This window comes from Camelus ferus, chromosome 4 (genome assembly GCF_009834535.1).
Source record: "Camelus ferus isolate YT-003-E chromosome 4, BCGSAC_Cfer_1.0, whole genome shotgun sequence".
In the NCBI taxonomy this organism is placed as follows: Eukaryota; Metazoa; Chordata; class Mammalia; order Artiodactyla; family Camelidae; genus Camelus; species Camelus ferus.
Window position 1 is genome coordinate 29342905 of NC_045699.1, and position 21339 is coordinate 29364243.

The window sequence follows — 21339 nt, forward strand, 5'->3', positions numbered from 1 at the left end:
TACTCCATTAGGTGGTATTCATCCAGATATTTGGTAAAGCCCCTGTTTAGGGTCAGAAAAAAAAAAAAAGAAAGAGAAAGGAAGGAGAAACTATAAATTGATCGAGATGACCATTGACAAAACGATTGGCAAGTGATCAGCCAGATGGGAAAGAAAGAGAAGCAACAAGTTGACTGGTTTTGAGGCTAGACTATCAAAACAAAATTGATGCCTTGGGGTGGGTGGAAGAGGGGGAGGAAATACAAGATCAAGAGCTGATTTTTAGAGGGAAGACAATGAGTTGGATTTGAGTCATTAAGTAATGCAAGACAAGAAAAATGTAGGTCTAGAGTTTGGGACACAATTCAAGACTAGAGATAAAGCTAAGTTATTTCTAGTATGGAAGTGTTAGCTGACACTGGGGGAAGAGTTAACTCTCTGAGGAGGGGGAGAGTATAAAAAGAGAGATTAGAAAGGAAAGGTCTGAACTCTGAGGAATGCCCCCAGACTTGGAGAGCAGAGTAGGGGTAGGAGCCCAGAGAAGAAGGCAGAGAAGAAATGGTCCTAAGAGCCAAGGGAGGAAAACACTGAGCAGCAGAAGTGGTTGATAATAGAGGGGTCAGGAGAGTGAGAGCTGGGAACCAGCCCCGAGGGGTACTAGGAAGGCTGGAGGACATTTAGATGATTGACCTGAATAACCTTTCAGATTCCTTTATCTATCCTGGAATTCTGTGAATTCATTTGAAGATTAGGGAAATAAAACTTGAGGGAGCCCCACTGTAATGGAGCAGGGTGAGACATAAGGAAAACAGGCTGCAGCTGCCTCACTACAGGGTAACCCAAATGTGCCACAGTTAAGGCATGTGCTGTATTTGGACATTGCCATGTGGAGTAAAAATGACATACAACACTCTATGGATCACTGTCTAATGCATCTTAAAGCAAGTCAACTCAGAAGCATGACCCCTACCTACTGTCCCAGAGGACATTTACACCTCCTTCTTCTCACATCAACCCCACGGCCCCCTGTAATATTAGGCAAACCTCCCACAACTGGGGATTCACCTGCCATTTCATCAAATCAATTAATTCAACAACTCAACAAGCACTGAACGAGCAACTATGCACATTGTGAGGCACTGTGATAGGCACTTGGGATTCAAAGAACCTAAAAGATGTGGTCCTTGCCTACAAGGAGCTCCAGTTTAATGGAAAGGCACACAGACAGGAGAAATCTTGGGAGAAGATGCCTTGGAGAGTAACCAGGGAAGATTCTACTGATAATGAGAGTTCAGGTAATGAAGGCAAATAGACCAATTCCAAGTGGCAAGAGATATGGTTCATCTATTCATAGAATCTTGGGCTTAAAGAACTATCCAGGTCAATCAGCATCTGACCACTGAAACAACTGTCTGAGTACTTACTGCTCACACTAAGTATTTTACTGCGCATTTTGTCAATTTATGTCTATGACTCTCTTCCATAGAACCACAGAATTTCAGGGTTAGAAGATCTTATTTGTAGGTAATTTAATTCAAGCCTGACCTCCTCACTTCAATCCTTTCTCACATGAATTGTTATCTCTTTTCTATTATATGCACCTGAGTAGTGACCAATAAATAGCGATGGTTGCAGCTTTCTTTCATTTTGCTAACATTTCTTTCATCATTTTATGCAGAATAATAAGCCCTTTAGCAGGTCCAAATCATGCTTTCATTAAATAATGGTTGCCTATCTCATAAGTTAGTGCAATTAGAGTTTTTTAATTTTTAATTTTTAAAAAGCTTACTCCTAGAACATAGCTTGTAAACACAGGCTAGCCTGGAATGTTGACAGCCTGCCAAAGGGATAATCACAAACAGATGTTAGATGCAAAAAAACCAAAATTTTAAGTTCCATTAACTCTTCAAAATTCTAAGCTGAGAGACAATCTCAGAAACAGTTAGGTTTTTTTCAGTGCACATTTATTTTGTGCAAAAAAAAAAAAAAACTCACCTCATAAAACTGCTCAACAAGAATAATAAACATAGGGACAAGCAAGAGAAATCCTACTATTTTGAGGACAGGAAGAAATTTGCTTGTTTGTGCACCTGAGCACAATTTCTGAGGCAGTTTCTCTCACCTCCAATAGTATTTAGAGAAAGTGTGCCCATACTCACCTGGCTGTGGCAGCCTCATCATAGTCTACAAAACTGACTCAAAGTACAAGAAAAATCTCAGCCCACTCGATACTCACGTCAGGACTTGGCACAGCTCCTCAGGCAAAGACGCGGAAGAAAATAAAACAACAAATAGTTGCTCTTTGTCAGATTCCCTCATAGAAGTCAACTAAATAAACAGCCAAAACAAAATAAAACAAAAACAAAAACGCATAGGTTGCTGCCTAGACCACTGCAACAAGCAGTAGCTTCCACCCAGGGTTCCTTCTAGCTGGCAGAGGGACATACGAGGATGGATAACAGAAAAATGTGGGGATAAGGTACATTAAGCAGGAGAAGAAAAAATGTCATCTCCATCCAGCTCAGGCTTCCTTGAAACTTGAGGACAATTCAAACCGAAACTGATTCTAAGGAACTGACTAAAGCCCAACCTACTGGGAAGTTTTGGTTTTACTTTCAGCATCACTTCTCTGCGTGCAGGTACCCCTTGAGCTGTGTGTGCGTTTAGGAGTAAGAGAAGGGGAGGGAAAGAAGAACAGCAGCATGTCCTAGCTACGCACCAAGAGCTTTATGCAGGTGTTGTTATTTGTTTTCTGGGGCTGCCAAAACAAACTACTACAAACTGGGTGGCTTAAAACAACACACACTGTACTTCCAATTCTCTCAATTCTGGAGGCTAGAAGTCTTGAGATCAAGGTGTCACCTGGCCATACTCCTGCTGAAGGCTCCGGGGAAAAGTGCTTCCTTCCCTCTTCCTAGCTTCCAGTGGCTCCCGTCAAGCTTTGGCATTCTTTGCAGATGCATCATTCCAATCTCTGCCTTTATCTTCACATGACCTTATTTCCTGGGCATACCTTTGTATGTCCTCTCCTCTCCTTATAAGGACACCAGGCACTGGGTTAGTGCCCACCCTATTCAGATATGACCTCATCTTAACTAATTACATCTGCAAACACCCTACTTCCAAATAAGGGCACATCCTGAGGCTCCGTGTGGGCATGGAATTTGAGGGGAACACTATTCAACCGCTACAGTACTTCATTTCATTATTGGAGCAACTTGTGGTCTAGATACTGTTAGACCCCATATTACATATGATGAAACAGTTGACATCAGGCATCCTTTCCTTAGTTGCACGTCTGAGTTTGAACTCAGGCCACTGACGCCCCACTATACCATGAGACTTTTCAACAGTGAAACTAAAACGTGGTGGCAAGAAAAGGCCAATTTGCATGCAGTCGAGGATGATCAATCCCGTTCCTACCGCGCCATTTCCCTGGGGCTCACACGAGTAGGGTCAGAAGAGACAGGGTAGGTTTTCTTCGCCACATTTTTCTAATATTCTCTAGTCTTCTTAACATGACTGGCCTCTTCTCTGCCTATTTTTCTTCTGAAAAAGCAGCATTCTCCTTTCCTCCTTCTCGTTCTTTTTACTTTATCCCTCAAAGAAGAAGGAATGCAACATGTAGTAGCTACAAATGAGAGTGGCTGCCTAGACCCCATGAATGGGGCTGCGTGGGGAACTGCTTTTCCACCCACAGCTCCAGGCATGTGGTTTACAATGACCTCTCTTCCCCAGTTACCATGATTGTCTTAGAAATGGGCATGTGTCCCCTGTGAGGCTCTAGGAGTTTTATATCAACAGGATCCACACATCACTCATCAGAGCTCCTACCCCTCTTTAGGAGGGAGATACACTCCCCATTGTTTCTCTTCCTCTGCATCATATAGGCTCCCTCCCAGCTCTGTGCATGTCTTTCCAATCTTTTCTCTAGGCAGCTCAGTTATTCCACCACACACAGGCTTGGGAAAACAGACTTATCTCAGAGCAAGAGAAGGCCCAGGTGTTTTCACAATGGGGCCCAAATAAAACTCAAACAAATATCTCAGCACATTTTCCTGCCTCATAAATCTATATACCTCAAAAAAATACTGGAGGAGTAGATACCAAAGTGTTAACAGGGGCATTTCTGGCTGGACAACTTACACAGAAAGTGCCTGGTGCTATCTCCCTCCTCCACTGAAAGATAACAGAGCCACAAGCTCAGCCTATTCTGGGAGAAGGGGAGATTTGTGAAAAGGAGATATGATTGGAATTTCAAGTGGGACTAGATTCTGGCAGTTCCCCTAAAAGTTAAATACAGAGTAACTGTATGACCCAGCATTCCACTCCTAGGTATATACCCAATAGAAATGAAAATATGTGTCTACACAAGATGTATACATGAAGATTCATAGTAGCCCATTGGAAAAGTGGGAAGAGCCCAACTGTCTAGCACCTAGTGAAAGGACAAACTGTGGTATATCCATACAATGGAATATAATTCAACCTTAAAAAGGAATGAAATACTGACACACGCTACAATATAGATGAACCTGGAAAACATCATGTTAAGTTTAAGAAGCACATATTATATAATTTCACTTATATGAAATGTCCATAACAGACAAATCCATAGAGACAGAAAATAATGATTGGTCGCCTAGGACTGGTTGTATAGGGGGAAGTAGACAGGTGATGGGTCAAGCACATGGGGTTTCATTTCAAGATGATGAAAATGTTTTTAAGTTGATTGTAGTGATTTCTGCACCACTCTATACATATACAAGAAATCACTGAATGGTACACTTTAAATGGGTGAACCGTACATATGTGCATTATATCTCAAAAAGCTGTTAGAAAACATGGGACTAGACTGAGTCATCATAACTGACCTACAAATTGTGAAACTGGGCTGGGATGTGATGAAGTCACTCTCTACCCGACAGGAGGAGGTTTGACAGAATACTGTTGGCAACAATTACCAGAAAAATTAAACTTTTCAATGAACTGAGTCTCAATCAAATTGGCGACATAAGGATGGGCAGGGGCTGGAACTGGCAGCAACACAGCACCAGCACCAGCTGAGCTGCTTTACTAGCCCACTTCCCCTGGTTCAGGGAGTTGTCTTTCCCTCTGGCTGCATCTGCTTCTCTCTGAACATCTCATCTCTTCCCTTATCACTTTCCTCCTTCTTTCCCTTCACCGCCAACCTCTTTTCTCTTCCTGCTGCTTCTGCTTTCTCAGCGTTTCTGATACCACAAAGCTGTACGCATCCCATCGTGGACTCTAACAAATTACTGACCTCAGGCTCAGGTCTAACCATCTCAGTCTTGAGAATCTGAACAGCTGACTCAGCCTCTTGAAGCCACCAGCTACATCCTATGTCATGGACCAATCTATAGATGAACTGCTCTTGGGCTCAGTGAGCATTTGTAGGAGGTGGGTCACACAAAATGAAACCTGTCTTCCTAGGGTGGCCCTTTGAACAGAGGCAGAGGCAGGGACATTTCTCTCAGAAAGGGAACAGGTGCCCTGAAGCTTGACTAAAGAGAAAGTGGGGAGGAAGGTAGAAGCCTATGATGAGGGCATAAGCCTGGACATTGGGCCTGGCCTGGAGTTACAGTTCAGATACTTATAAGGGGTCTCGCCATTTCAGCAGCTCTTCTGGCTAAGAGCACAAGGTCAGACATCTCGCTCATCCCCACCCACGGTAAAAGAGATCTTTGTCTTCTCAGGGCATAGTGATCCTCCTCTTCTCTGGAAACTTCCCTAGATCATAAAATTGGCCTCTGGCAGCCATATATGTACTAGGTCACCTTACCTTACCTCCTACCCACGTTGGTATCTGATCCCAAGCCTATCAGATTTCATTGTCCTGGGCATTTGAAGTAGATCTGAGAGCCAGCAAGTTACTTCATGTGAAAAGAAGGAGATGCAGAATGTAACTGTGAAGGTCATGTGTATGTGTGGGGGTGAGGGTGGGGCTAGGGGGGCAGACAGCATCTTCCACCATGTGGCCCAGAAAGGCTCTTCAGAGAGAAACTAAAGAAAGAAGCAGATGAGAAAGAGAGACAGCCCTGACTAGAATCCTGGTCATCAGGCTCTTCTGCAGTCTGGGCTGTGGGCCCTGTGTCAGGTTTGTCTAGATACCTGTGTGGAATTATAATTTTTGCTCAAGTAATTCTCAGACAGCTCTAATAACACAAAGGAGAAGGATGACTGAGATTTACATACAACTGCAGGCTAACTAGGTCTGACCTTATTTTTAGGATGTTTGGTAGGAGAAGAACATGCATTCCAAAGTCTTTCCTTTTTCCTGGTCCTGGCTCATCTCTGGGAGGACAGAGGGAGGCAAGACTGTTGAACTCAGACATCTAGGCCTGCTGTAAGATGAACCTGGTTTTGTCCCAGCAACTCAGGAATGAAGGATCCCGAGTCCACCTAAAATTCTGCACCCAATTCCAGTGTATGTGTGTGTAGGAGGGTGGGTGGGGGTTCCACATCACCAACCAAGCAATTCTCGCACGCCAGCTGAGTGTCCTACAATTCAACTCAGTTCTGACACTACCTACAGGAGACAGCATCAGAACTCATATGTTGAGGGCTATGTCCTTACAAGACCCCCCTACTTCAGACACCAGTTGCAAGCCCAGGCTGTCACCTGTGCTTCTGACTGACCAGCTACAGATTGAAGGTTCCCATGATCCCCTCATGAACTCAGGAAACCCTTTTACTCACTGCATTACCAATTTATTACAAAGGATATTAAAGGATATAAATCAACAGCCAGATGAAGAGATACGCAGGGCAAGGTCCCAAACCAAGGATCTTTCGTCCTCATGGAGTTTGGGCCCAGCACACTGGCATATGGAAGTGTTCTGTTCACCAGTCTGGAAGCTCTCTGAATCATTTCTTTTTGGGTTTTTATGGAGGCTTCGTGACATCGGCAATTGATTCAACCTGTAGCCCTGGAGGTCAGGGGGGTTGGGACTGAAAGTTCCAATCCCCTAATCACAAAAATGGTTCTTCTGGCAACCACCCCCAGCTTTAGATGGGATCAAAAAGTCACCTCATTAACATAACAAGAGATACCTTTATACCTCTCAGCTGTTAGGAAATTCCAAAGGTTTTAGGAACTCTGTGCCAGAAAAGGAGACAAAAGACCAAATATGTATTTCTTATTATAAATCACAATATCACACAACCATTTCACCCAGGAGCTTCCTAACCATGGCTGATCAAGACTACAACATGTTCCCAGGGCTAAAAGAAGGGAATCTATTGCCTGAATCTTTTGACCTTAAGACCTGGGGGAGCAGATGCAGTGCTTGGATTAAGTGGAAGGGACATCTGAACTCAGTACCATGTAAAGGAAATCAGAGGTTCTCACTTTGGCTCTTTGGTTTCAATTCAGTTAAAAAAAAAAAAGTGAAATGATGATTCATCTCTTCAAACACAGTCGGGGCAGCAGAAGACAGCTGACTCATATTTTGGCATCAGATCAGTGGTCCCAAATCTGGTTGCATAGCAGAATCCCCTGGGGAACTTCAGAAACATACAGATACCTGGGCACTACCCCAAACCTCCCGATTCAAAATCTCCAGGGGTGGGGTCCAAAAATCTACATTTTTCAAAACTTTGATCAGGTGATTCTGAAGTAACCAGCCAGTCCTAATTGGTGACTCGACATTAGGGAATCCCTAGGTTTGATGATGTTGGTCACAGCAATCCTTCTGAAAGAAAAGTGAGTGAAAGGGAGAAAAAGAAGGTGAGAACCCAGAGACAAACAGTGGCTATTTCAACATGTGGCTTAGGTCTGTCGAGACCACCTCAATTTTCTTCTGCTAAGATACCATGATATCACGAGCCACAGTTTACCAGTGGGGAGAAAAATGGAAGCACTCAGATATGAGTCCATTTCTCCAAAAAAGCCAGAGTTAGTGTCAGTTGGCTTTAGAAACCATGGTTACTGGTTAGAGGGGTGGTGCTGGGCGGAAAGTGGAGGCTGAAAAGCTGGATGAGGCTCCACTCCTCACCCAGCTGTGTGAGTTGACTGTTCTGAGCATTGGTGGTAAAATGCCTGAACCAAGAGTAGGAGTTCTATTAATGAACAGGTTAATGAATGTTTTGTAATGTATACAGAATGCCCAGAACTTTTTACATTAGGTAATTAACGTAAAATAGGGCTTGCTGGTCCCTTTTGCTTAAGTAGCAGGTTAAAAATTAGAGACTTCTTTATTGAATGACTATTCTTATTCTGAACTTGGTGTCAGATGAGGTGGAAAGCAGAAAACAAAAAATAAACTAATTAACATGCAAGCACTTCTTTCCTCTGGAATCATAAGACCACACGGCAGTAATTTTCAGATATTCCCTCCACAAAGAATGTTTATTGAACCCAAGTGTTATTTTCCAGGCACTAGGGATGCAGAAGTGCACAGGACATGGTTTCTGCCTTGAGGGGCTCATGTCTGGTGGGAAGAAAGACACAGGAACAGAATTCTCATAGAAGGTGGTAAATGCAGGCACAGAGAATGCCCAGCTGTCATTCAGCCTCTCTGACAACTTGTCTACTAGGGAAGCTGGGGCCAGCCTCTCAGCCTGGGATGGGATGTTGGTGGTGACGATGGGGGCAGTATAAGTGCCACAACAGAAGTAACTACTAGGTCAGTACACAGTGTAGAGAGGCGGCTAATTAATTCTAAGTTGGATGCCCTAAGATGGTTTCCTTGTTTTACAAGAGGAAGCTGAAGCTTAGAGGGGTTAAGTAAACAAATGGCCAGTGGGAGACTGAGGAGCCTGTAGGATCAGCAGGGGAAACAGGACAGAGTCCTGCTCCCATCACCCCCACCCCTCACTCCTTCTCAGACCTCAGCATCTTCACTCCTCCCCGCAGATAAGGAGCAGGCAAACTATTCAGAGCAGCACAGGGATCATGATCAGAGACCTCTGTCCAAATCTCTGTTCCATTGTATCCCAGCCCTGAGAACTTGAACAAATGATTTTCTCTCTTGGTTTCTGTTTCATGATCTGTGAAATAAGGATCATAAAAGACCTGCCGTATAGTGCTATTATATAGATTAAATGATTTGAGATGTGGAACGTGCTTAGGACAGGGCCTGCTGGTGCATAGTAAGTGCCTGATAAATGTTAATTATATTGTTCTTATGCTATTACCTGGTTGATGTGGCCAAGCCAAGATCTCATCCCCAAAACCTAGCTCATTTTTCCCCCTCAGAATTATAATGTAAAAGTCTTAGTATTTTTTCAGATTGTAAAATGACCCATTGCATCATTGTAAAATATTTTTAATGAAAAAAAAGTTAAGTTTACCTAACCAGCTAACCCCAGAGATAACTGCTTTTATATTTTGATGAACATAATTCTCTATAGCAATCTGGACACAGCTATATGAATGCAGCTTTAGTAAATGGCATTTTATTAGGATGCTGTTCAGTGAATGGCTATTATCACTCAATCAAAGATATTGTGGGCACCTTTCCATGTCAGTAATTACAGATCCCATAATTATTTTTAGAGACTGATAAGTATTTCATTGTATGACTACACCATAATTTACTTATGCTGTCCCCTAGTGATGGCCACTTGGGTTGATTCCAGTGTTGCTGATATTACAAAACATTGGCACCATTGTGTTGACCCCACAGAGTCAGCTGTGGGCCCTTGTCTGAATATTTCCTTGGGACAGCTTGCTGTAAGTGGAATCTCTGGATCAAAAGCCACTAACCTGAAGATGCACGTCCCAGCGGAGTAACTCATGCTGTGAGAAGACAGACTGGCTAATCAGCTGGCTTGACAGGGCTTACGTGAAAGTGGCTTTCGCAGCAACTAGTTGTAGGAGGGCAGTTAGGCCCAAGGTCAGTTTGTGGGAGAGCGAATATCTGGAGGGAGTCCCTGCTCACAGGTTTCAAACATGCTCCTATGCTAGAAGGCAATTTTTCATGTCTGAGAAGGATCTCTAAGAGAATTTAGTGATCTCTTTGTCAGACCACCAGTGCCCTATAGTTTCTCTGAATATCTGGTTTTTCCAGGAAATCAGGTTAGGGAAGTTCAATCGGCTGAAAAGCGTCACTTAACTTTTAAGGAAGCTTCTAAGGGTATAATGTCCAAGGGTATTTTGTTCCTGTCAGGCTTGGGGAAGATTTTTCCTAGCCCCAAACTTTCTTCATCACTTGGCCAGTGATATAGGCCAACATTCATGGAGGCCTAAATATTGCCAGGGCAGTTCCAAGAGCTTTATGTGTATTAACCCAATTAACTCTCACAGCAACCCTAGGAGGTAGGTACTGTCACGGATCTCATTTTATAAATAGGGAAACTGGGGCACAGAGAGGGTAGACAATTTGCTGAAGGTAACACATCAGGCAAATGGGAGAGCTGAGATTTAATTAAATCCCACAGTCTAACTCTGGGGTTCCTTTATTTACTATTGCTTCTCTTCATTATTGTAAAAATGGGCATCTATGAGTCTATCTTCAACCAGACACTCCTGAAATAATCAGAAATACATATATATATATTTTTCAGGTCTGAGAAGAAATTGTGTGTGTGTGTATATATGTGTGTGTATATATATATATATATATATATATATACACACACACACACACACATACATCACATACATACTTACATATCGGGGGCAATCTTAGAGAAGATAATAGTAGTTCTTGAGCCTGCTGTTCAAAGTGAAACGCTTTAAGAGTGATCAAAAGCTGATAAATAGATAAAAGAGGATTGAATGGAGCCCCTCGAGGCCTGGGATTGGGAAAGAAAACACCATCTTTCGGGGCAGAATTGTGGGAATTCTAGCTGGGGGATTTGTGACATTATCTGCCAGCAGCATGCTTTGCACTCAAAGTAGGAGGTAAGTGGGCATTTTGCTTTTTACTCTGTCAACTCTAGTTTCTTTACTTTTCTCTTCTTGTTTCTTCTGTCCCTTCCTCATGGGCTGCAACTGTTTTGTATCCAATAGACACACACACTATTAATTTCACATACATGCACAAGCTCAGTGTATGTATGTATATCTATATCTATGTACATATATATATTTATATTTCATACATACACAATTTATATCCACAAATTGTTAATTTTCTAAAAATGATGTTAAGTAATGAGGTTTAATAAATGTTTTTACTCCATGTTCTCTATGTCCAAGGTCATGAAATTATGACTTCACTGCTCAAGAAAACAGGAAAATAGTTGGGTCAAATGAGGTACCCAAGACTGAGGCTCAGTCAGAGGCCTGAGCCATGACAGGAGATAAAGAATGAAGAGACAGAGATGGTGGGAGAGGTGACTGAAGAGTGATAGAGTCAGCAAGCCATTGTGTGGTGGCTGGGAAGGAAGGATACTGGGTTGGCTGGGAGGTCTGGACTGAAGAGGGCGAGTGGTGCATTTCCATTAGGGATACAACAGCCAGGATATTCACTCCCTGTCCACATCCACTGGGCAGTCAAAACCTCTTCTTCCCTAAAAGGAGATTTTAAGGGTAATCATGCTATTTTAAATTGCCACAAGCTCACTTGCAAAAGACATTTGTTATGTCTTCTTTTAGATAGATGTGTATGTGTGTGCATGCGTGTGTAGGTAACTATTCATTTCCAGTAACTTCTTGAAGCTCAAACCAGAGCATTCTCATAGTTATCCTGATTTTGAGGAAGTAGTCTTCTGTCTCACTTCACCCTCTCCATGTTCACCCATTTCCCCAGTTGTAACTCTTCTCTTTGTAGCTACCAAACTTGAGGTTTCCCTGACTGTCCACAGAATTTCCAAATGTTGTCCTTTCACATAACCCAAGAAAAATATCAAAGAGAAACTTTTTTCCAAGCTTCATGACCCACATTCATAAATTGTTCTTAGTAGTAATCTGGGTTTTCTGGATCTACTTTCTCTAAAAGTCCCAACTATCTTCACAATTGGGACATAATTAATCTACCCAGAAATACCAACCCTCTTGATAAACAATAAAAAGCAGTATTTTTTTTCTTCCTGGGCAATATAATGAAGTCATTTTTGGAACAAAGAGGGATCTAGATTTTAGGATTCTAGGACTATCTGAGATAACCAGAAAGGATTTAGGGCTGTTCACAAGGGTCTATAACATACAACGAAAGAGCACAAATAAAAAGTGGGCTGAAAAAGGGGAGGGAAATTAGAACAACCCCAAGTAACAGTCTCCTCTACTCCCTAAGCACATGCCGGGAACACATATTCTCTGTCATACTGCACAGGCTTGCCATGGTTGAGCTACCACCAGCTTTTTCCAGGCTTATGTCACCCACTGTTCTCCTTGCTTCCATGCCCCTTTTAATGCTTCCTCCACACGCAGCAAAAGTGATCTCATAACACAGGCTGGATCAGCCATTACCGTACAACAATGCCCCACTACGATAAGAATGGAATCCAGACGCTTTACCATGATCCTGAGGGTCCTGCATGGCTAGCTTTCCAATCTCAACTTGTGCGTATCCCCCCCTCACTCACGACTCTTCAGTCACTCTGGCCTCCTTTCTATCCTTTGATCATGCCAAGCTCAATTCTAAATACTCAAAGGTTTTGTGCGTATTGTATCTCCCACTGGAGGCATACCACCTTTTGTATGGGTAGCTCAGCTTAAATGTCACCTTTTTAGAGAAGTTCCTGTTGTACCCATCCTATTTAAAATCAGTTCCCAATTCTGGTATCACTTACGTTGGCCTCTTGTTTACTGTTATTGTTGCACTTATATAGTCACGTATTTGTTTATTATATATCTCCACCCTCAACCCAGGCACCCCCCAACTAGAATGTGAGTTCCATGAGGCAGGAGCCATGTCTGTTTTGTTTTCTCTTATATTTTTTTCTTTTTCTAGCTCAAAGCTTAAAATGTAGTAAATGCTAAGTAAATATTAATTGAATGAAAGAATAAAACTGGCTCTAAGCTGTCTAAACCAACATTGGACATTTAAACAATATTTCCAAGGTTGGGTCAGGGAGCAAAGCAAAGTAACATCTCACTTGGGGAAACACAACTATTTTGGCATTAAGATCAAAGGGAGTTTTTCCCCTGGGTTCTTTAGAAAGCACACTATGTAGTGAAGTGAAGAATGCCTTCATCAGTATTCTTAGACTAAATGACCAGTTTCAAAAAGCTGTTTTATTAAAAAGAAACTTAATAGATGCTGCTGATATTATAGCTATTGCAATTCAGTGTACTCTGTTGCTAGGATACCACTATAAATATAGTGTTGTCTAGATGCTCAGCTGTAGCCAAACTGATAGCTCTCCCATCAAATCCATATAACCCCTCTTCTTCCAGCCAGACTATATTTTCCAGCCTCCCTTGGAATAGGTATGATCACATGACTGAATTCTAACCAATGAGACAGGAGAGGAAATTACATGCACCATTTCCAAACTGACTAATAAAAACCTTCCACTGAGCAATTCTCTGCTCTCCTAGTTCAGTAAGCTTCCAAAGGAAGTCTTGGAAAACATATGTTTATGGCATATATGGAATATAGCAGAGCCATTGTCAATCTGGGTCCTTGAATTACTATATACAGAGTAGACTGCCTCACTAAGGGGATATTGACTTTCTCCCTTTGTCTATATCACTTTTACTCCATGCCTAGTACAGAACATATATATTCTTCTACCAACTCATATTCAGCATTTACAGTGTGGCAAGCCCTATTTTAATTTTTTTACACATATTATTCTAACAACTCTCTTGAGTCAGGTGCTTTCATTGGTTCCACTACACAGATGAAGAAATGAAGAAGTTAGGTAACTTACCCAAGGTCAGGTAAATAAGTAGCAGCAGAGCCAGAATTCAAACCAAGATACTTTTCCAAAGAAGATATACAGATGGCCAACAGGCACATGAAAAGATGTTCAGCATGACTCATCATCAGGGAAATGCAAATCAAAGCTACAATGAGATATCACCTCATACCTGTCAGAATGGCTAGTATCAAAAAGACAACAAATAACAAGTGTTGGTGAGGATGTGGAGAAAAGGGAGCTCTTGTACACTGCTGGTGGGAATGCAAATTGCTGCAGCCACTATGGAAACCAGTATGGAGATTCCTCAAAAAATTATAAACAGAACTACCACACAAATCAGCAATTTCACTTTTGATATTTATCCAAAGAAAACAAAAACACTTATTCAAAAGATACACGCACCCTAATGTTCACAGCAGCATTATTTACAACAGCCAAGCTATGGAAACAACTTAAGTGTCCATTGAAATATGAATGATAAATAAGATGTGAGATATATATATGCACACACACAAAAACAAACAATGGAGTATTATGCAGCCATAAAAAGAATGAAATCTTGCCATTTGTGACAAGGATGGACTTAGAGGGCATTATGCTATGTGAAATAAGTCAGACAGAGAAAGACATACACTGTATGATTTTGTATATATATGGAATCTAAAAAACAAAACAAATGAACAAAAATAACAAAACAGAAAGGGTCATAGATACAGAGAACAAACAGCTGGTTGCCAGATTGTCAGGGGAGGTGAGGAGAGAAATAGATGATGAAGATTAAGGGGTACAAACTTCTAGTTGCAAAATAAATGAGTCACAGGTATGAAACACAGAGTGAGGGGAACATAGTCAATTATTATATAATATCTTTGTATCGTGACAACTACACTTAACATGGTGATGATTTTGCAATTTATAGGAACATTGAATAACTATTTAGTGTACCAGGAACCTACAAGGTCAATTATACTTCAAAAACAAGCAAACAACTCCCATCCCCAGTCCCACAGCAGGCAGCTGTGCACATGAGCCTGGATTCTCTCTAACGCTCTAAAACAGCTATATTAAAGGTGCTTAAAGATCAAAGAAGAAATACTGAGGGAAATTAGAAGATGGGAGACTGGCTATAGTCCCTGTTACAAGGGACTAGAGAGAAGGAAGAATAGAGTGGATTAGCCTCCACTCTGTGGGGATCTTGAATAGGGAGGCCAAGGTGTTTGGACTTTATCCTTCAGTCAGAGGGGAGCCACCTAGGACCCCTGACCAAGAAAGTACTACAGTGACAGAAATGTGTTAAAGAGGATTGTACTGGCTTTATTATAAATATTGAGAAAATTGGGGCTAAAAACAAAAGGCAGGGATCATGGTTAGGGAGGTGGCTGCAGTTATTCAAGGTAAGGCAGACACTGTTATCTGCTAGCATTCAAACCCCATCTTCCATGGTGACAAGGCCCTGATTTTGTTCAGGTTTTTTCTCCTCATGTGACCCAGAGGAAGATGACCTCATCCCTGGCTACTGGGTAAATCCTTGCCAACAATTGGTTTGGGAGAAAGGCATGGGACCTGGTTCTGGCCAATGAGACATGAGGGATTATCTGGTAGGTGTGGAACTTAAAAACTGCTACAGCTATCTTGACACAAGCCTGGGCTTAGAATCAACCCACCAGGAAGGTGGGGCAAGAGAATTGCAGAGAAACAAGACACAGAGCCGTTCTATCTGCATATTTCTTGTTACATGAGACAATGATCTTTCTTTTTGTTTAAGCCCATAAGAGCATCCTGATATAAAGGCTCAGAGAGGACAGTAACAGTGAATTCACAAAAGAAGTAATTGGAACACGAGATTCTGTGAAAGGGAATTAAGTCAATATAAAAGCTGAGCTATAAGGAAGAGGGAGGAGTAAACAATGGTCCTGAGGTTTAAGCTTTGGAGACTGGGAACTTGATAAAACATTTACAGAAATGGGGAAATGATGGGTAAGGCCCACAGTCTCTGTTTTAGTCAAGTCATTGTTCAGAAAATGAGCCACTGAGGCCAAAAGACATCTCAACAGGGGATCTGCTTTGCATATTGCTATAGACTCTACTCCAAACTTGTGAACAAAAGATAAAGTTTATTTGACCTGACAATATTGTAGCTGTGAGCAAATGTTCTAGGAAGCCACAATTATATACAATATTCTCTTTTTGTTATAGATTTTTAAATTATAGTAGAAACAACATGTTGTTAGATTGGAATAAAATAATTTATTTTTATAATTAAAGCAACCATGTTGTTTTAGGATGAGTGGAAAATACTTTTCTAAAATCAAACCCCATTGAATTTATAGTAGAAAAAAATTTCATTGAAGCCTATACAAATAAATATAATCTTTTTTATTTTAAAAAATATGTTAAATCCTTCATTCATCTGCTTTTGAAATAATGCACAAGGAAGAGAAGATATCCAATAAATAAAATAAATGATAAGAGTATACTTTTATACTTTTGGAGAGACAAACACATTCAGAGAGAAAGAGACTGAAGAAAGACTTAGGGTGAAAGGGGAAGGGAAAACAGTGGGAGAAAAAGATATGGGTATCTTTGGCGTAGCACAGATAGCCATCGGATGGAAGCCTTGGTGGGTGCCATGACATGGCTAGGGCTGCAGATGAAAAAATCATAAGTTCAAGTATTTTCCTAGCCTCAAGAGGCAAAATTCAATCTCATTAATACAGGTTTAACAAAATTTTCTAGATATAAAACCAAACAAGCTGATCAGTGTAGTAGAACAGAGTCCAGAAGTAGACATAAAGCTAGAGCAAACAGAGAGAGAGAGAGAGAGAGATAAAGAGAGATACAAGAGATACAAAGATATAGACACAGTCACCTGGTTTATGATACAGGTGAGTGCAGTACAGTGAAGAAAGTATGGTCTTTTTAAATAAATGGTGTAGGGACAACTGGATATTCATATGAAAAAAATGTACTTTGACATCTATCTCACATGATACAAAAAAATTAATTCCAGATGGATTGCAGATCTAAACATGAAAGATGAAACAAAGAAACTTTGGAAGAAAACATGGAGAAAGTCTTTATGACCTTGGTGTAAGGAAAGTATGCTTAAATGAGACACAAAAGAAGTAGAAGAATAGAGGAAAGAATATCAAATTTTGTTTACCATTCTAGCTATTAAATTATGTATAGATACAAAAGATTATAAGGAATACTAACTAATGGTTAATAAATATAAAAATATTCTCTAATTCCATAACATTGTCAAGAGCACAGCAAGATGAGTATAAATGAGGCATAGCTAAAGACTGACTGCATAAAACAAAAAGGCATTTGGTCAAAACTACAGTAGAAGTGACTCTTCTAGAGAAGGATATAAAAAATATAATCAACTCTGAGACTCTAAAACTGAGATGTTGGAATTTAGTCCATTTCTTCTCATGGCATCAAAACACAAGAGGAATCTGAATCAAGGGACAGTGCTGATACGTTAGGTCAAAGAATAGAGCAAAGACAGTAGCCATGCCAGAAGAGCAGATCTGTACCCCACCTCACCCCAGGCCTCAAAAATTCAGTTTGAAGACAAGGAATGAATAGCAAAATCTCCTGGAAGTTATGTCTGGTGGGATAATAGAGACATAAACCCTTAGTCTGCTCCCAGAGCCAAAGCAGGACTCTTTAGCAGCTGAGGACAATACAAGCAGTATACTGTACAATAGAGTATTTGATAGTACATGAAGGCATGTGATCTTATGAGGAGCTGCAGTGACAATTTTCCAATGTGGCTGTTTTCCACGCTGTTATAGTCCCCTGAAAAGTCAAATGGACCTCTACCCCAAATTTGGTTCTTACTGAGACTGACGCCACACAGATGAAAAGGGTATTAGAAAGTTTATTACTTACATAATTGAGGCCTCTGGGGAATATACAGCAGTCTCTTCGGCAGGTCTGAAATGGCTTGAGAAAGCAAAAGAAAGGAGATTGGCTTAGGTTTTTTTTTTTTTTTATCATCTTTACAGGATAGGGCTACAGTGGGGGGTTCACGTGCAAGAAGAGGCTTGCATGGTTTGAATCTCTCACCTGTGCCAAAGGAGGGCATCCCAGGTCTCCTTATCAGCTTCTTCAGATACGGGGCTTCCAGGGAAGAGGGAGAGATGAGGCTTAAAGCTGTCAACAGTCAGACATCAAAAAACATGGAGTCAGACTCCTCATTACACATACCAATACACTTTGTACCATTATCATCATTTAAATTATTCATATATTAATATTGAAAGCACATATAAAGAATAGATGAAATGTATCATAATTCTATCCCACAAAGACAGTCATAGACATGACTTAGCAGATAGTTCTGTATCTATAGTTCTGAAACTTAGCTGCATAATGGACTCATCTTAGAAGTATTAAAATAATATTGATAATTTTACCTCACCCCCAGAAAGTCTGATTGAATTGGTCTCAATTAAGTATTGGTAATTGGATTTTTATAATCTAAAAAGAAAAAAAAGGTACTATCCATAAAGGAAAAAAATAGGTAAACTGCACTACGTAAAATCAAGAACTTTTATTCATCAAAAGAACCCATTAAGAGGGGGAAAAGATAACCCACAGAGTGGGAGAAGGTATATTCAACTCATATATCTGACAAAGGTCTTATACCGAGAATGTGTTAAGAATTCCTACAAAATCAATAAGCTAGACAACCTAATAGAAAAGTGGATAATAACACTTGAAAAGATACTTCATAGAAGTTTATTGCCAAATGGCCAATAGACATACAAAAAGGAGCTCAGTTCATTAGTTTTCAGGGCAATGCAAATTAAAACCATAATGTAATACCCTACAGGTCCAGCAGAGTGCTTAAAATAAAAGAAACAGAAAATATCAAATGTTGCTGAGAACATAGAGCAACTGGAATTACCATACGTTGATGCTAGTAATGCAAATTGGTACATTTTCCAGCAATTTCCACACTATGCCCCAGAAATTCCACTCTGATGTACATACTAAAGATTCATGAATTGTACCACCAGGTATATATTGAAGAGAAATGAGTTCAAAGATGCACTGAAAGATCTATATGAGAATATCTGTAGCTGTGCTAGTCAGATTAGCCTCCATTGCCTGGAAAAACAAAAATTCACTGCTAACAAACCTTGGACTGCTCCTGGAGTTGTGCAACCCAGACAGGTATCAGTGTACCATACTGCTCCAAACCTCAGTTAACATGACTCAGTTATTCAGGTGTAGCAGAACTGTTTATTAAGAGCCAAACTGTTCTCATCCCGGGGTCCTAATTTACTAGCAGTGTGACTTTGACGAAGTTACTTAAACTTTCTGTTCCTCAATTTCTTCAACTGTCAAGAGAAGATAATAGCAGTACTTTGCTCACAGGGTTCTTAGGAAGACTCAGTGAACTGATACACATATGGTACTCAGAACATTGCCCAGCATGTAGTAAATGCTAAAACAAAAACCTTAATTAATACTATTATTAAATCTCTTCCATATGTTTTCTAACACTGTGATTATGCATGAGAACACATGCAACTATAAAAATACCATATTTGGATTAGAGCCATTGAGGCACCAAAACACATGAGCTAATTTACAGAGGTTTGATAAAATATAACTCAAGTAGTAGAGAGTGTAAAGGTTGAATTCAAACTGCTTTCATTATTTTATGGCAATTCAATGGTTTGTGTTTTTTATTTCTAACAATCACAGTTACTTGTGTCTTTTTGTTTTGTTTTGTTTTTGGAGGGGGAGGAGATATACCCGTAACTAATGATAGTGTGTTTCAATCTTCATGTTTTTAAGGGTAGCTTGGATATCTGGGCCATCTCTGCATTCTTCATAATGCCTAGTGAATACAGTAGGTGCTCAACCAATGTGCAATAGAGGGGATACACAATCATTTACAGTGCGCTCATTCCTGTGTAATTACAAACCAAGCGGGATCATTGTTCTGCTGTTTTGTTTTCTATTTGACTGGAGAATAGACAAATATTTAACTTGAGGTACAAAATGAGGAAATGCTTTCCACTATAAAGCTGTTTGTTATGAAACTAGCAAAGAATGAACTATCTTTATTCAAAACAAAACAAAACAAAACAAAATATGGTTTATCCAAATAAACATTTCCTAAATTTCCCCTAAATAAGTTTTGAGTTATCCTATGTAAATAATTTCTGCTTTATAGTAGCTCAATATTTACTGACATGAGGGACCCAGATAAATCAAAAAGGAATTAATGCCAGAATTTTAAATGTACAGATTGAAAAAGAAAAGGATTTCTAGTTATTTTGACGCTATAAAAAACTCAAAAAATTGGGTCAAGATGGTGGAGTGGTAGGACCACGAGCTCACCTCTCCTAGTGACTATAAACAGACCACAACTGACTGCTAGACAACCATTGAAAAAAAGACTGGAACCTAGCAAAGAAGATCATCTTCAACTGGAAACATAAAGAGGGAACCACAGCAGGACAGTAGCAGGGGCATGTTCATGATATAATTGGGCCCCATACCCCCAAGGTGGGTGTCCCACAAGCTGAAGAATAATCAAGTAGCAGAGGCCCCCCCACAGAACTGATAGTTCTAAGCCCCACGTCAGGCTCCCCAGCCTGGGGTTCTTGCGTTAGGAGGAGGAGGAGACCACAGGACATCTGGTTTTGAAGGCCAGCAAGGCTTAACTACAGGAGCCTCATGGGACTGGGGGAAACAGAGACTTCATTCTCTTGGGAAGCATACACAGAATCTTGAGTGTGCCAGGTCCAAAAGCAGAGGCAGTGATTTCATAGGAACCTGGGCCAAACCTGCCTGCTGGTTTTGGAGGGTCTCCTGGGGATGTAGGGGACAGCTGCAGCTCACCCAGGGGACATAAAAGCTGGTGGCAGACAGACATTCTGAAAGTGTTCATCTATATGAGCCTCCCTGGAGGCTGACATCTTGATTGCATCATTAGCACCAAGACCTAGTCCCACCCAACAGCCTGTAGGCAAGCCTCAGGCCAAATGACATACAGGGTGGGAACACGGCCCCACCCATCAGCAGACTTCCTAAGCCACAAAGGCCACTAGACATGATACTACCCACCAGAGGTCCAGGACCAAGCTTCACCCAGCAGTGGGCAGGCACCAGTTCCTCCTGCCAGGAAACCTGCATAGCCCCTAGTTCAGCCTCATCCACCAGGGGCACATACTAGAAATAAGAAAACAACAATCCCAAAGCCTGTGGAAGGAATCCATAAGCACAGGCCAGACTCTATACTAGGACTGGCTAGACACTGGCCCTTGGGTGACACGAGAAGAGTGTACTGCTGGGATGCATAAGACATCTTCCACAGAGGGCCACCTCTCCAAGGTTGAGAAACGTAACTAACCTACCTAAAAATATAAATAGAAAAACAATATGAGGTGGCTGAGGAATATCTCCCAGGCCAAGGCACAAGATAAAATTTCAGAAGAAGAAATAAGTGATGAAGAGATAGGCAACTTACTGAGAAAGAGTTCAAAGTGATGATGGTGAAGATGTTCAGAGACCTCAAGAGGAGTACAGATGCACAAAATGAAATTTTTA

General features: G+C 40.9%; 1 protein-coding gene across 1 annotated transcript in view; it reads right to left on the reverse strand.

The window, feature by feature from the left end:
* PDCD1LG2 (programmed cell death 1 ligand 2) overlaps nucleotides 1–2587 on the reverse strand; it is a 56868-nt gene extending 54281 nt beyond the window's left edge. The window contains exon 1 of the mRNA XM_014560446.2: nucleotides 2216–2587. The gene's annotated coding sequence lies outside the window, so the exon portion shown is untranslated. The remainder of the gene's footprint in view (nucleotides 1–2215) is intronic.
* Nucleotides 2588–21339: the final 18752 nt, after the last annotated feature.